The sequence below is a fragment of the Peromyscus californicus genome, unplaced genomic scaffold (assembly GCF_007827085.1).
Source record: "Peromyscus californicus insignis strain IS unplaced genomic scaffold, ASM782708v3 Scaffold_11__1_contigs__length_118956290, whole genome shotgun sequence".
Taxonomy (NCBI): domain Eukaryota; kingdom Metazoa; phylum Chordata; class Mammalia; order Rodentia; family Cricetidae; genus Peromyscus; species Peromyscus californicus.
In genome coordinates, this window is record NW_026294402.1 from 37,464,277 (window position 1) to 37,478,898 (window position 14,622).

At 47.0% G+C, this 14,622-nt stretch overlaps 1 long non-coding RNA gene across 4 annotated transcripts in view; it reads left to right on the forward strand.

The window, feature by feature from the left end:
• The window catches only part of LOC128122248 (uncharacterized), a 55,428-nt gene extending 44,113 nt beyond the window's left edge, over positions 1-11,315 (forward strand). For 3 of the 4 annotated variants that reach the window (XR_008222366.1, XR_008222369.1, XR_008222370.1), the window contains one exon: positions 4,900-7,967. This is a non-coding gene — a long non-coding RNA (uncharacterized LOC128122248). Of the gene's footprint in view, positions 1-4,899; positions 7,968-10,015 lie in introns of those variants that run through there. The other variant, XR_008222368.1, reaches the window with a different exon arrangement.
• The last annotated feature ends 3,307 nt before the right edge of the window (positions 11,316-14,622 follow it).

The window sequence follows — 14,622 nt, forward strand, 5'->3', positions numbered from 1 at the left end:
TCCATCATCTCCCATCCTTCTCCTGTCCTTCTCCATCGTCTCCCATCCTTCTCCATCATCTCCATCATCTCCCATCCTTCTCCTGTCCTTCTCCATCGTCTCCCATCCTTCTCCATCCTCTCCCATCCTTCTCCATCCTTCTCCATCCTCTCCCATCCTTCTCCATCCTTCTCCATCATCTCCCATCCTTCTCCATCATCTCCCATCCTTCTCCATCCTTCTCCATCCTCTCCCATCCTTCTCCATCCTTCTCCATCCTCTCCCATCCTTCTCCATCCTTCTCCATCCTCTCCCATCCTTCTCCATGCTCTCCCATCCTTCTCCATCCTTCTCCATCATCTCCCATCCTTCTCCATCGTCTCCCATCCTTCTCCATCGTCTCCCATCCTTCTCCATCCTTCTCCATCATCTCCCATCCTTCTCCATCGTCTCCCATCCTTCTCTATCCTTCTCCATCTTCTCCCATCCTTCTCTGACCTTCTCCATCCTTCTCCATCCTTCTCCTTCTCTAAATTCATGGCAGCTGTCCCCCCACAAAACCAACCGATCTCTAGAGTGAGATTCTCCACATGGCCTTGGGAGCTGAATCAAAGCCAGACTCTTCCCTGGCCTCTGGCTCTGATTCTGATCTGCTAGCAGCCTTCAATCTTCCTGGCTCCCAATCTCCTTAACCAATGAATCCCTGGCTCTTTTCCTTCTCTTTTAGCACCCTGGACTAGGATACACTTGGGCCATCCCCAAATCAAGTGTGAACAAGTTCTGGGAGAACATTGTGCTCATGAAGCCTGGGCTCATCTGGTCACTACTGACTTCTGTGTGGCTTTGGAAAAGCTATTCAACATAGCAGGGCTTTGGTGTCCCTGTCCTTGGCAATCAACATTTATATTGTAATAAAGAGCTTCCAGAATGAGTCCCACTTCTTAGGTCTCACAGAATCTCTCAAAAGGAGTTAATTACAAAGCCAGGCAGTGGTGGCACACACCTTTAACCCAGCACTGGGGAGGCAGAGGCAGGAGGATCTCTGTGAGTTTGAGACTAGCCTGGTCTACTTAGCGAGTTCCAGGACCACCAGAGCTGTTACACAGAGAAACCCTGCCTTGAACTCCCACTCCCCTAAAAGGAGCTAATTACACCTCTTCTGACGACCATCACAGAGGGAGTTCAGGAACACGTGGGCTGTAGGCAACAAGAAACCAGACTTACTGTGCCAGACTGAGAGGGGTCGCTGGGCAAGGCCGCGCTTGTCTCTAAGCTGACAAAGGCTCACAGAGGACCCAGGATCTCTTCAAGCTCTTTCTTCTCTCCTTCCTTCCCCCTCCCCTCCTTATTTGGACACAGGATCTCATGTAGTCGAGGCTGGCCTCAATCTTTTGCTGTTCTTGCCTCTACCTCCCACACTCTGGAATTACAGGCAGGCATCCCAGTTTTAAGCTCCATCTTTTGCTGTTATTTGCTTTTCTTTTCTTATTTTTAGGAGACAGGATCTTCCTATGTAGTTATGGCTGGCTTTGAACTCACAGCAATCCACCTGCCTTCGCCTCCCATGTACTGGGGTTACAGGTATAAACTATCATACCTAGTTGCTTCTCTTCTCTCTCCTCTCCTCTTTCCATGCCCCCCCACTTCACTTCTTTATCGCCACCCCCCCATGTTTTTCTTTTGGCACAGGGTCTTACTCTGCAGCCCAGGCAGATCTGGAACTCACTATGTAGCTTAGGTTGGCCTCAAACTCGTGGCACTCTATTTGCCTCCACCTTCTTAGTGCTGGGGTTTCAGCAGTGGACCACTTCACCTTGCTCTTCAGGATCTTTCACCCTGATTCTTGGGGGACTTTGGCGCCTCCTGAGGCTCTTGATAAAACATAAAGATGGTGGGATTCAGGAAGGTCAGAGAGGAAGCTACCCAGGGTCTCTAGGTGGGGGCCCATGTGGGAAGCAACACCTCTGTTCCAGGACACTCAGCTGTCCTCAGGCTCCACTGGAGTCAGAGCCTGACAAAGGACACAGGCTAGAGTAGCAGGAATCAGACCCGAGGTAGGGAGGAGTCAGCGGAGCCGGCCCTGGGAGGCTGGTTGAGCAGTGGTGTGGAGACACCCTGTGGTGAAAACGGAAACTACACCTTGGTTCACTGAAGGGACTGAGAGCAAAGCCCTGAAGGTGCCCAGTAGCCCCTACAGTGTGGAACAGTGGCCCAGTTACTACCCACCTTCTAGTTCCACTTACCGGAAGCCTTACCTACTCATAAAACCTTGGTTTCTTCACCTGTGGAATGGGGTGTACCAGCAGGTTGCACCAGTTGAGGGGGCGGGTACTTAGCTCAGGGTCTGGCATGGAACACCAGCCAAAGAAAGGCTAGCCATTGCTAGAAAGGGACCTCTTTCCTAATGTCCCATAGTTAGAAGGGAACCTACCGTGACTCACAGGAAGCAGAGTTGGGACCCCAAGTCAACAATGGTTCTTAAGATGGAGAGAGTATATGCCATCTCGGGTGGGTCAAGACAAAGCTGATTGGCCACATGTTTTTCGTTAGTTAGTTAGTTAGTTAGTTTGCTTGTTTGTTTGTTTTGGCAAGCCTGCTCTGGCAAATAAGAGAACAGGATCTGTGGCAGCTGGGCTGAGTTGAGATAGACTGCCACGCTTCCACTTTTAAAGAGGAGACCATGGGCTGCAGTGATCCCAGTAGCCCAGTAGATCCAGCAAAGGCAGAGTTGAGTTGGGGCCATGGAACCAGATGTTACCCAAAACATCTATTTCCAGACTTAGCCAGGGGTGGGGGACAGTGTCTTTCACTTTTTCAGGGTCCTTCTGTCGCCTGCCCAGCTCCTATAGGAGACCTCCAAGGGGTCTTGGCCTGGACACGTTATGGTCCTTCCTCTATTCCCACCAGGGAATCTTGAGAAAAGGAAGTCGGGTGTGGCCTTGCACATCAGTGGCTCCAATCACGTGTCCTAACTGTGTTCAGGAGAGCTGGCCCTGCACCAGCCCTTGTTTTCTCCCTTCATCTTTAAGAGGAACAGCAGGAGCCAAGAATGAGCTGGGTAAATCAAGCAACCACTGGCTGGGTGATTCAAGCCCCTGGGGGTAGGGTGGCCTCCTGGGCTGGGATCCTGTCCAGAATCAGGGTGGGACCTCTCTGTGCAACATGCTAGAGCTGGCCCAAGGAGACAGGACTCCTGGGCCAGTGTCTTGGCGCTCAGGCTCCGCTGCTCCCTGCCCCATCTGCTCCCAGACCTGGGACCTTTTACAAGCATTGGCAGGGCTTGCCCATGGTCTGTCTGTACATATCTGTGATGGGTAAGGAGACTGAGATGTGGCCACAGAATGCCAGGCAGCCCACCCTGATGGATCATACTTGGGGCTGGCCAGCTTGCACTGCAGGGCGTTAACCTGGATTCCAGGCTCCTGATATCTGTTCCCCCAAGGATTGTAGAGGTGGGATTTGAACCCAGCCCAACTGAGTCCATACTTATTGCCATGGTACCTGGTAGTCCTTGTGTTTGGTTTTGAACAGAAAGTGGGGCTGTGGGCAGGGTTGGTGGGGAGCTGGGGCAGGAAAAGGAGTTGCAAGTCTTGATGGGCAGTGGGGACTTTGGAAAATGGGGCAGGCTGGGAAGAGCGGAGCCAGTGTGGTTGGTGATTTCCATGGGAGACAAGAATTCTTGGCCAGAGGTTAGAGGCTATAAGTGCCACCTCCAGAGAGCCAAGTCCCATGGGCACCCAGTACACAGATTACCACGACAGGGTTAGGAGCAGATGGTCAAGACAGAGACCATCCTAGGCTCAGGCCTGTAACTGGTCCTGACCCTCTTTGCTGGCTGAGCAGTCCCGCCACCTTGTTCAGTGTGCCATGGATGTTGAATTTTCTCACCATGACAAGGGTCAGGAAGATCTTCCTTAGGGCACCCTGGGAGTAGAGGGTGAGAGGTGGGGTGCCATTCAGTATCTGAACCCTGCCAGGCACCACAGAGGCTACTTCAGCAGCTGTCCCTACAGCCACTGGCCTCAGGCTCCAGGCGGAGGCCCGCTGTTGCTACCTATTGCTCTGGCGCTCTGTGGGTGGGTTAGGCCTGTCCCTCACGGTGGGCTCTGCCCTGGAGCTGACTATTTAAAGTCCCTCTGGCTAGGGAATTGCCAGTCTCTGGCACCCCTCCACCTGTCCCTCACCTGATCTTCGGTAGTTGGTTTCTTGGGCCCCTGATTCTTCACCAGATTGATGATAACAGATGCCCACCTCAGAAGGTACTTGGGAGCAGAAAATGAGGCACTATGTCCGTGTAGCAAGCTCTTGCTGATTGCATGCTCGGTGCTCACTGCAGGTGTACAGAAATGTACGAATTCAGCCTGATGCCTACCCCAGGGAGGGGCCACTCCTCTAGAGACAAGGACACTGAACCTGATAGAAACGGTGGTGGGCTTCACTGAGTAAGGCTCACAGCAGATCCAGGGAGAAGCCCCACTCCCAACACACGCACCAGAGGAGCCCCTGTTTAATATAGGAACCCGGCTGGAATATGAGTTTCAGAGCAGCTCTCTGCCTGGTACAGGGAATCCGAGGGCGATCATAAAACGCATCCCGGCGCTGGCCAAGAAACAGGCCTTTGTGGGGGAGGGGGGAAGCGGTCATCAAAGCCTAGCGAGCCGGGCCTGGCCAGCCAGAGCTGGGAGCCTTGGAGGTATCTGCTTCCCACCGCTCCCATGGCTAGGCAGCCACGCTGCTGCAGTGCCTCTCTTCACCGCACGGGGGCGCGCGCCCTCCCACTCCTCTGGCCCTCTTTAAACCCCCTTTTCTGGCCTTGTGTCTTCTTTCTTTCTGCATTTCGTTCAGGCAAAAAAGATGCCTACAGCGTGAACAGTGCCTTCTTCCCTTCGACTGAGTCATTTGACTTGCTTTCCCATCTAGGAGCCATGATGGTGACGCTCAGAGCCAAGACACTGGTGGAAGATGGTCGTCCGTCCACTAAAACGCCTACTCGGTGCGGAGCTCCCCATGTGATGGCCAGCGAGACTTTGCCCAGCTGTGGGTCATCTTACGGACTTGGGGGTCTGCCTCCTGAGAGCCATGGGAGGCTACTGCAGGGACTTAGGTCAGGCAGGGTGTGACGGAGGGAGGTGGTGGACAAGGCTGCTGTGTGGAAAATGGAGCTGAGTGAGCCAGGGTGCTGTGGAGACAGCGGCTACCGCATTAGAGAGGTCCCAGTGGTGATGGTGCCAGGGCGCGTGCTTATAGAAGCCAATGCATATATCTGAGTGTGGTAGCACACTCTTGTAATCCCAGTATTCTGGAGGCAGAAGCAGGTGGGTTACTGCAAACTCAAGCCCAGCCTGGGCTACATAGCAAGACACAAACAAAACAAAAACAAACAAAAAAAACCCAAAACACCAGCTGGGCAAACTGGTTCATGCCTATAAATCCCAGCACGTGGGAGGCTGAGGCAGGAGGATTGCAACAAGTTCAAGATCAGCTTGGGCATTAGAGTGAGACTCTGTCTCAAAAACAAAAACAAAAACAAATGAACAAACAAAACCATTTCCTCTCCCAGGCAGCAACACATGAAACAGTTCCGCATCGCAGCTCATTCATGTAATTTTATCACTTGGGAGACTGAACCAGGAGGATTGCTGCAGGTTCAAGGCTGGCCCTGGCTCCAGTGTGACACTCCATGTCAGAAAACTTAAATAGGCAAAGAAGACCAACTGACCCACTAACCAAGAACCCAATGGCACGTATTTATTGGTGGGAGACAGGCCATGTAGCCTCTCCTCATTCTCCACAGCCACCTGAAGTCGTCCCTTGCTGGATCCTAGACCCTCTTCCCTTCCAGAGGACCTGTCCCCAGGATGAGCTTGTCTTGAAGCTTCATTCAAATGGGCCACACCACCACTAGGCTGTGAACACAGCCACATTCACCATGCCTGCAGCCGAGTTCTTGGCAGACCCCCATGCCAGCCCCAAAAGGCTTTTACACCTAGTGTATGTATGCGGGGGATGATAGGGTCCCAATTTACAGTCCCTCTTGCTTTCTGATCCAAGGCACAATCAGAGGCAATCCATCTCCAGGGAACTGACTCATGATAAACTTCTAGAAGCCCAAATAAGAAAGCATAATGGTAAAGTAGTCTATAAAGGTCTCATAGAGTTGCAGGACACAGTCCCAATTATGGTAATTTTATGGCACGCACACACAGAGATCAGAACAGTGCTGGTGTCGAGCACACTGGCTATGGCCACACTGAATGTAGAGGACGTGCAGGATTTAGGTTGGCCGTGCATGTGTGTCTGGTGTGTGGATTATCTTCTCAGAATTAGAGATGGCTCATCCATCCTCGTGCAATATTTCCAGGAAGTCCCTGGGGGAGGCCTCATGAAGTCTTCTGCCTCCCACTATAAAGTGCCTCTCTGGCACCTGGGAAGTCTCTGCTCTCCAGAGCGTTGGGGTGTTCGTAGCTGTCCCCAGGATCCGCTGGGTGACAGCAAACATCTTGTCTCCGTTCTCTTCTTCCTGACACTGATTGCCTTTGAACTCTCACAGTCTTTCTCCAAACAGAGTTATGCCTTCTCAGACTGCTCTCTCCTTCCTGTTTTTGAGACAGTGTCTCAGGCTGAACTCGTTATGCAGCCCAGGCTGGTGTCAAACTTGTGGCAATCCTCCTGCCTCAGCCTCCGGTGCTAGGATTACAGATATGAGCCACCACACCTGTCCAATTTCTCACTCTGTGCATCATCCATTCTGCTGCTCAGCGGCTGCTCATCGTGCATCTTAGTTCCTGTGCCTGAACATATGGGCTTCCAAATCCTTTCAGCTTCCTGTTCGTGGACAGTCCCTTGGGTCACTTCTCTACTCTGCTTGTGTGGTCACTACCCAGTCTGGTTCTCAGAAGGTCACCCTGGGAGGCTCCTCTGGCCACAAATGCTGGCAAACCCATTCTGTGTGGCTAGGTTTACTGCTAGCCACCTTCCCTGGGCCTGATGATGATGAAGAGGAGGGGGAGGGGAGGGCTCACATTTGTGGACCTCACAGCTTGCAAACTACATACTTCTATTTGATCTTTAGAGCAATATAATAACTCTGTGAGCTACAGCGATCCTGGCACACCAGAAACAGAAGTTTGGAAGTTCCGAGTAGTGGCTGGCATGATAGCAGCACATATCTGTGATATAGCAGGTTCAGAACTACATGAAACACTCGGGGCCCAGCCCCCTATTTACAGTACCCCTCTGCTTTCTTGTACAATGTGTGGTCAAAATGAACTGTTATGTCCAGGGGCTGCTGATGGCAGTGATCCCATCAGCACACCACACTGGTGTGGCCAAAGCCACCATGACACCACATTGGTTGTCTTAAAATAAGACAAACTCAGTTCATGAATGGCTGGTCCGTGGTGTGTTCATATCCAACAACAGAGACAGAGTAAAAGTGTTTGTAGGGTGAGAAGAGGGAGAGAAATGGGAGCCTTCCAAACTAGAACAGAACCCTCCCTCCCATCACCCCTGGAGGCGGGACTTGGATGCTGAAGTTGGTAATTAGTCCTATGACTTGGGCCAGTCACATCATTTCTATGGCAGCCCTCCATTTCCTCTGGGCCAAAAGGAATAATAAAGTTTTGGCTTCTGTAATGGAAAAATAGCTTGGATCAATTCCCCAACCTCAATCAGCCATGGAAGGCAGCAGTTTTAAAATCTGGACGCGCACACAAAGTGGGTGGGTGCAGATGTGTCTGCATGGGTGTGTAGATCAGAGGATCGTCTTCAGTATTGTTCCTCAGGTGCCATCCACACTGTTCACCTGGTTTTTGCCCACCTCCAACCATGGGGAATTGAAACTAGGACCTCACATGTGCTGGTCAAGCACTCTACCACCAAGTTACACCCCTCAGAAATCCACCCTGCTTTTTGAAACAGGGCCTCTCACTGGCCCTAAATGTGCTGATTTGGTGAGGCCGGCAGGTCAGCATCAGTCTGCCTCCAGCTTTGCAGTGCTGGGACCACAGGGTATGACACTGAACTCACCTGTTTTAGATGAGCTGTGAGGACTGGACTCAGCTCCTAGTCCTGGCAAGACAAGCACTTTACTGACTGCATTCTCCAGCCCTAGACAAATACATTGGAAAAAAAACGAGAGAGATAGATTTATTTATTTATTTATTTATTTATTTTTATGTATAATTTTTTTGCTTGCATTTATCTTTGTGTACCATATGGATGTCTTGTGCTTGAGGAGGCCAGAAGAGGGTGTTGGATCCTCTGGAACTGGAGCTACAGATGGTTGTGAGCCATCATGTGAGTGCTGGGAATCGAACCTGGGTCCTCTAGAAGAGCACTTAGTGCTTTTAACCACTGAGCCATCTTTTCAGTTCCATACACAAATATTTTTTTTGCAAGTATTTGCAAATGTCAAAGAATAATCAAAAGCAAGCAGAAACTGAAATTCGATTTGCAGGGAGTGATTTTGTGAGTGAAGTTTGCAGTTCTACAAGTCTGAGGTGTTAAGGTAGGGCCATGAGAGCATTGGCGTAGGGCTTTCAAAGAAAAGGTGCTGAAGAGGGGCTGAACCTCTAAAGTAATGCAAAGTACGTTTGTATAAAAATTAGCTCAAATCCTTGTTGCTTACTAAGATAGTAAACTAGATCATCAAACCTGTGAGGGAAATCTCATACACAAAAAAGTGACATGTAGAATTTAAGTAGAAAGAAACAAGCAAAGATGGCATGCCTTGCTTAAAACAGTGGAGATGGTTTGGAGTTTGAGTCCAGCCAGATTAACTGACATCTGGAGTGAAAGTGATCCTTCAGAAGACTATAATAAAATCCAGAGTCTCTGTGACATATCATGGTGCTCAATATCTAATTGGAAGTCACTGGGCACGCAAAGAAATATCATGTCACCTGCACTTATTTTAAACACTGGTTGATCCCAACCCTGGGATGACCTATTTTTTTGTGATTAGTGGATAAAGATTTGAAAGCAGCTGTTAAAATATGTTCAACATCTGGACCTGGCGGCGCACCCCTGCCTGCAATCTCATTTACAGACTGGGGCAGACTGCTTGAGAGCTTGAGGCCAGCCTGTGCTGCAGAGTGAAACAGCGTGTTTGATAATTTAAAGGAAAAGATACAGATTATGAACGAGCAGGTAGGAGAGCCTGGGAAAGAAACAGATGCTGTACTAAAGAACCAAGTGAAAATTCTATAGCTGAAAAACCACTAAAAAATAAAGTTAAAATGTCATCAGATAGGCTTAGCAGTAGAGTGGAGATGTTAGGAAACAGAGTTAGTGGACCTGTAGGTAGATCACTGGCAAGGATTGTGTACAACGTGAGTGACCTGCCTAACTAACATCAGTCAGCTAGTTAGGACAGAGCCGAGTCTGGGGTTGTGGCACACACCTGTAATCTCAGCACTTGAGAGGTAGAGGTGAAAGTCAGGAACTACACAGCGAGTTCAAGGCTAGTCTGAGCCACAGGGCAGCCCATATAAAGAACAAAAACAAAACAACAACGAAGAAATAGCAGGCCTGAATGAAAATTTATCAGTAACTACATCAAATTACAGTTGATGATACTAAATAGATGAATTAAACACTTTAATTAAAAGGCGTGGGTTATCCAACTGGAGATAGAAGCAAGGCTAAGTGTGCACTGACTGCAAGAGATACACTTGAAACACAATTTGGAAGCTAAAGGAGGGAGAAGGTATGCCATTGCGTTGGTTTATGGATACACTTGGCTTGGCTGTGGTACCCAGCTACTCAGTCATACAGTAACACAGGCATCCCTGGGACCCTATAAGATGCGGTGCTGGTCAGTGCTGTCTGTCAACCTGGTTGCATTGAGAAGTGCCTAGGAGGTTGCCAAAGCACACTTCCGGGTGTGTCTGTGTGTGCATGACCACAGTAACTTAACCAAGGAGGAAGACCCACGCTGAGTGTGTGTGACATCATTCCCCTAAGCTGGGGGACCGGGATGTGAGAAAGCCCACCAACACAGGCATTCTCCTGACCCCCTTTCTGTCCACTGCAGGTGACCAGCCTCTGTGTGTGTTCTCACTGCCTTGATGTTCAGCTTCACCATGGGTCCGGATGAGCCACAAGAACCACAGATGGAAATCTCTGGAACCGTGAGCTAAATGAACACTTCCTCCTCCCTTGGGTGGTTTGCTCAGGTGTTTGTCATGGTGCTGCACGAGCTGCTGAATACAGATATGGTTAATGCCAACACCGACTTACAGTGAAGGAGGCCCAACAGTCAAGGGCCTGAATAGCAAGTTGAACTTTCCTAGGAATACGAATTCTGCCTAAGGACGGCAGCCTCAGCTTCTGCCGAGAACTGAGCACTGATAGCCTGGCCCCCCTCACACATTTCTAACATGCCATGTCCTTAAAATTTTTCCTCTTCTTTCTTCTTCTCCCTCTCCTCTCTCCCCTTCACTCCCCCCTCCTCTCTTGATACACCACTCAAACAGAATTCTTCAAAAAGCTGCAGTTTCTATATTTGTATCAGATGAAACAGATTTCGAGACAGAGTGAAAGTGATATTTCATAATGATAAAAGGGTCAATACATTAAAGAATCACAATAATTACCAACACGTTCTAAAGCCTAGTAATAATAATAATTATAATCTGTACCAAATCTAATAACAGAGCTTCAAAATACATGAAGCAAAAACTGACAGAACAAAGAGAGAAATAGAGAAATTCACAATTACAGCTGCAGATTTTATTCTTCTTGCAGTAATTGATGGTGTAATTGGACACATATTCAGTCAGAATACAGAAAACCTGAATACTACTACCTACTTCCTTGACTGAATTGATGTTTCTAGAAATGTTACACATAACAACTCATTTCCTCCAAGAGTACATGGAACACTCGCCCTGATGCATCCAGGGCTGGGGATGCAGCTCAGTTGATAGAGTTTTTTTGTCTAGCATGTACAAGGTCCTAGGTTTGATCCTCAGCACCACATAAAACTAGGTATGATGGTCCAGGACTGTAATCCAAAACTCAGGAGGCAGAGGCCAGACCATCAATTAGTGAGTCCTGGTATATATACAAGAGATTTCTCAAAAATAAAAATATAACAGAAAGGAACAAACAAAATATCATAAGTCACATGTTGGATAAAAGAAAAAGTCTCAGATTTCTCAAGCTGAACAGCATGTTGGCTCACAGCCATAATCTTAGTACTAGGGAACTGGGAAGTCCAGAGGATGGCCTTGAGTTCAAGGCCAAGTTTGCATTACATGCAGAATTTAAGGCCATCCTGGGTGCCAGAGTGATAGCTCCACCTCAAACCCCCAAAAGGCAAAATGAAACCATAGAAGCAATGGAAATGCTATTCAGCGTTTTTTTTTTTTTTTTTTTTTTTTCTTTTCTTTTCTTTTTTCGAGACAGGGTTTCTCTGTGTAGCTTTGGAGCCTGTCCTGGATTTCACTTTGTAGACCAGGCTGGATTCACACAGATTCGCCTGGCTCTGCTTTCCGAGTGCTGGGATTAAAGGCATGCGCCACCACCGCCTGACTTCAGTGTGTTTTTGACCAAAGTAGAATTGAATTCAAATCTATAAGATCTTTACTAGATATTGATGCTTTATCATTATTATTTAGTTTAAGGTATTTTAAAATTTCTGTTTTAGTTTTTTCCTTTACCATGAATTATTTAAGGCATATATATGTAATTTATTATTATTATATATTTTATTTGTCTTTGTTTTGCTGTTTTTAGAGACAGGGTCTTTTTACATAGCCCTAGATATCCTGGAACTCACTATGTAGACCAGGCTGGTCTTGCACTCACAGAGATCTGCCTGCTTTTCCTCCTAAGTAATAGAATTAGAGGAGTGCACCACCACACTCAGCCAAGTTATATTATTTAATTTCAAACTAAATCCAGCAATACACCAACAATGGGGCTCTTAACACTTTTTATTTGTGTGTGTGTGTGTGTGTGTGTGTGTGTGTGTGTGTGTGTGTGTGTGTTTCTGTGTATGTTGTATTCACTTGTCAGTGTGGGTGCATGTGTATGTGTTTATGTCGGTGGAGTCGATTGCTCACATTTCATTTTCTGCTCTGATGCAGGGTCTCTCACTGAACTTGAAGTTCACCAATTCTGCTACACTAAGTGGCCCATGAACTTCAGGGGTCCACTTTACCAACTGAGCCATCTTCCCAGTCTCCACAGTGGAGTTTCATCCAATAGCTCAACCACAAATTGGAAATTATAATCCAAGAATGCATTTGAAACTGGGTGGTGATGGTGCACACCTTTAATCCTAGCACTCAGGAGGCAGAAGGAGGCAGATCTCTGAGTTTGAAGCCAGCCTGGTCTATCTACAGAGTGAGTTCCAGGACAGCCAAGGCTACACAGAGAAACCCTGTCTCGCAACCCCATACTCCTCCCCCCCAAAAAGCATTTGAATTGGGGCTATATGTCAGGGTAGAGCATTTACCTAACATGACTGAAGTCCTAAGTTCAAGCTCCAATAAAGCAAAAAATCTCAAATCAAAACCAACCAACCAAATAAACCCAGAACAAAAAGCAAAACAAAACAAAATATATTCGATATACTTAACCTACCGACCATAGTGGCTTAATAACACAGAGGCTGCACATCAGAATGCTGGCTACTTCTTCTTGTGATCCTAGTGGCTGACTGGGGAGCGCAGCTCTCCAAGGCTGCTCATTGTCATGGAAGACTGTGGTACTGGATGTCAATAGCCCAGGAGAAGATCAGAACTCAGAATTTGGACTGATATATATATTTCCCACCAACATAAAGTAAGACAAGAAAATCAGAAGTAGGACTTTCCTTCATAAGTAGGACATTGTCCATGCAAACAGTCCATATCGAATTAAATGTGTAGAGCAGTTACTGTAACCCACCTTCCTTACAGAATCAAAGTGAAAATTCTTACTATTTGTTTTAGAAAAATTCTGTGTATAAGAACTAGCTGTGAAAGGCAAATGGCTTGGAGAGCCTGAAGAAGGGGGGGGGGGTCACACAAAGCATAACTTATAAGAGACTTGTGAACACTTATAAGTGTGTCTTTTTGTTAATTAATTAATTAATTTTTATTTTATGTTCATTGTTTTTCTTTTCACCTGCATGTATGTCTGTCTGTGTGAGGGTGTCAGATCCCCTAGAAATGGAGTTACAGACAGACATGAGCTGCCATGTGGGTGCTGGGAATTGACCCCGGCCCTCTGGAAGGGCAGCCTGTGCTCTTAGCCGCTGAGCCATCTCTCCAGCCCCTTATAAGTGTGTCTTGCACAGTAGCAAATGAAGATTCTTGTAACTTGAAGCAGAAGAAAGAGGTTTATATACCAAGTTGGACAAAGCAGGGTCACAGCCAATGGAAATGTACCTGGGCTTTCTCAAAACCTATTAACATGGCACATATTGGGTAAGCAACAAACTAGGCCTGGCATGGACTACTTGGGCTGACTCTTAATGACTTTGTTTATCTTCCAGCATGTGGAATGTATGCCAAAGTTGCTTGGCAGACAGAATGGTAGTTAAAGTCACAGTGGCTGTAGTCAGGTTAAGCTGGATCCTGACTGGATCCAGTAAGTGTTCAAAAATCATTTGAAAAAAATTCCATCCATTCAAAACTTTGGGAAGCTATAAAAATGCAATTGGTCTGATAAAGGGCATTTATTTAAAAATATAGCTAAAGTGACCATTACTGGTAAAATCCCTAACCCAGGAGTCACAGCTCAGGAAAAACTAACAGGATGTTTACGTTTGTTACGCTGTTGCAAAGTACACTAGAGCTCACAGCCTCCAGAACAAGGCAGGAAAAAGAAATAGATGGCCTGGGCAGAAATTAAACTGTATGTTAACACATGACTTGATGATTTTTGAGGCTAAAAATCTTACTAGGGTCAATAAGTTAATTTAGCAAGGTTGCAGGATACTAGGTCATTATATACAAATAAACTGTATTTATACATACTAGTGGTCAGAAAAGCCATTGATTAGACAGGGAATATTTCAGTGACAATAGTATTATACACACCGAAATAGTCAGGAAAGTCTCTAACAAAGATATGTAGGAACTGTGCTCAGAAGAAAATCATCAAACATGACTGAAAGAAACCAAGAAGAGTCAAACAAACAGAGAGATATGCTGTTTACTATTGGGAAGACATCGAGAAGATAATTTTTGACAAATTAATCTATAGATTTAATGTAATGACTGGAAGTTCATGGACAATTGGTGGGGGGAGGGGGGTGCAGGGGAGGGCAGGGGAGAGATTTTTATCTTGTACCAAAATCAAGAAACCTAAGGTTAGCCAAGATTTTTTTTTTTAACATAGAAAGCACAACTTGACAACTCCTATAAGAAAAAAAAATGAGTATTTTAGATTTTATCAAAATGAAAATCCAATTTTTAGAAGACATGGTTCTGAAAGTGGAAAGGGAAGCCATAATGGGGGCTGAAAATATTTGCAAAATCTGCGTCTCGCAAAGGGACTTGGGTCTAGAATATATACCGGCACACCTCAAACAGCTTGTGTAAGAACTGGGCCAAAGGTAGAGGGATGCTGAGCCAATAATGGCGAGCAGACAGCAGAAGTTCAGTGTCATTAATCACTGGGTTCACGTGCACCACCATCACACGG